The sequence below is a fragment of the Myodes glareolus genome, chromosome 3 (genome assembly GCF_982192425.1).
Source record: "Myodes glareolus chromosome 3, mMyoGla1.1, whole genome shotgun sequence".
Lineage (NCBI taxonomy): Eukaryota > Metazoa > Chordata > Mammalia > Rodentia > Cricetidae > Myodes > Myodes glareolus.
In genome coordinates, this window is record NC_142028.1 from 109,261,359 (window position 1) to 109,263,093 (window position 1,735).

At 51.4% G+C, this 1,735-nt stretch overlaps 1 pseudogene; it reads left to right on the forward strand.

Moving 5' to 3' along the window:
- The first annotated feature begins 330 nt into the window (after positions 1 to 330).
- On the forward strand, positions 331 to 1,460 carry LOC148122781 (calponin-2 pseudogene; annotated as a pseudogene).
- The last annotated feature ends 275 nt before the right edge of the window (positions 1,461 to 1,735 follow it).

Genomic DNA, 1,735 nt, shown 5'->3' on the forward strand with positions numbered 1-1,735 from the left:
TTGAAATTCTGGTAGAATTCTGCACAGAAACCATCTGGTTCTGGACTTTTTTTGATTGGGAATGCTTTTGATGACTTTCTATTTCCATATAGATTATAGATATAGGGTTATAGATCTATTTAATTTGTTTATTTGCTCTTGATTTAATTTTAGTATGTTGTATTTATCCAGAAAATTCAGTGGTAAAAAGTAATGACATCTTTAAATTGGTAATCAAATGGACAGAACTAGAAAAAAAAACAAAAACAATCCTGAGAGAGATAACCCAGACTCAGAAAGACAAATATAGTATGTATTCACTTATAAATGAATACCAGAGGTCTCGGACTGTCCGTCCGCAGCCAGTCCCTAGGTCTGCCCGTCCCGCGCCGAGTCCGTCTGTCCCGCCATGAGCTTCACGCAGTTCAACAAGGGCCCGTCCTACGGGCTCTCGGCCGAGGTCAGGAACCGGCTCCTGTCCAAATATGACCCCCAGAAGGAAGCAGAACTCCGCAGCTGGATTGAAGGACTCACGGGCCTCTCCATTGGCCCCGACTTCCAGAAGGGCCTGAAAGACGGGGTCATCTTGTGCACACTCATGAACAACCTGCAGCCGGGCTCCATCCCCAAGATCAACCGCTCTATGCAGAACTGGCACCAGCTAGAAAACCTCTCCAACTTCATCAAGGCCATGGTCGGCTATGGCATGAACCCCGTGGACCTGTTTGAGGCCAATGACCTGTTTGAGAGCGGGAACATGACGCAGGTGCAAGTGTCTCTGCTCGCGCTGGCGGGAAAGGCCAAGACCAAGTGGCTGCAGAGCAGTGTGGACATCGGGGTCAAATACCCAGAGAAACAGCAGAGGAACTTTGATGATGCCACCATGAAGGCCGGCCAGTGTGTCATTGGGCTGCAGATGGGCACCAACAAATGTGCCAGCCAGTCCGGCATGACGGCCTATGGTACCCGACAACATCTCTATGACCCCAAGAACCACATCCTGCCTCCCATGGATCACTGCACCATCAGCCTCCAGATGGGTACCAATAAGTGTGCCAGTCAGGTGGGCATGACGGCTCCAGGGACCCGGGGGCACATCTATGACACCAAGCTGGGCACCGACAAGTGTGACAATTCCTCCATGTCTCTGCAGATGGGTTACACGCAGGGCGCCAACCAGAGCGGCCAGGTCTTCGGGCTGGGGCGGCAGATATACCACCCCAAGTATTGCCCACAGGGCCCAGCAGCAAATGGGGCACCCGTCGGGGGTGACAGTCATGGCAAGGGCCCTGAGTACCTGGCATACTGCCAGGAGGAGGCGGGCTACTGAACACCCAAGGGTGCTGGCTCCCCATATCAGCATCCCTGCGTGGGTTTTTTTTATTATTATTTTGTTTTGTTTTATTTTATGTGTTTTCGTTGTGTTGTTTTGTTTTTTGAAACCGGGCCACACTTTGTGGCCGTCTCTGGCCTGGAACTTACTGCAATCCTCCTGCCTCGGCTTCCTGAGGGCTGTGAGGAGAGGTCTGCATTCTCTGTGCCCCTCCTCACCTGTCATGCCTTGCTTCCTTCCCAGGATGGACCCACCCAGTAAGCAACATGGGGGTACTTGATAGAGTAGCCAGCTGTAGATTTCTCAGAAGGCTCTGGAAGAGCCTAAACCCAAAGAGTTTTGGTTTCCTCCTCTCTTCAGTTGGTGGTGCGTGACCCATGGAGACTGCAGCAGTCTCAGTGAAAGGAAACAGGGCTTTTGTGC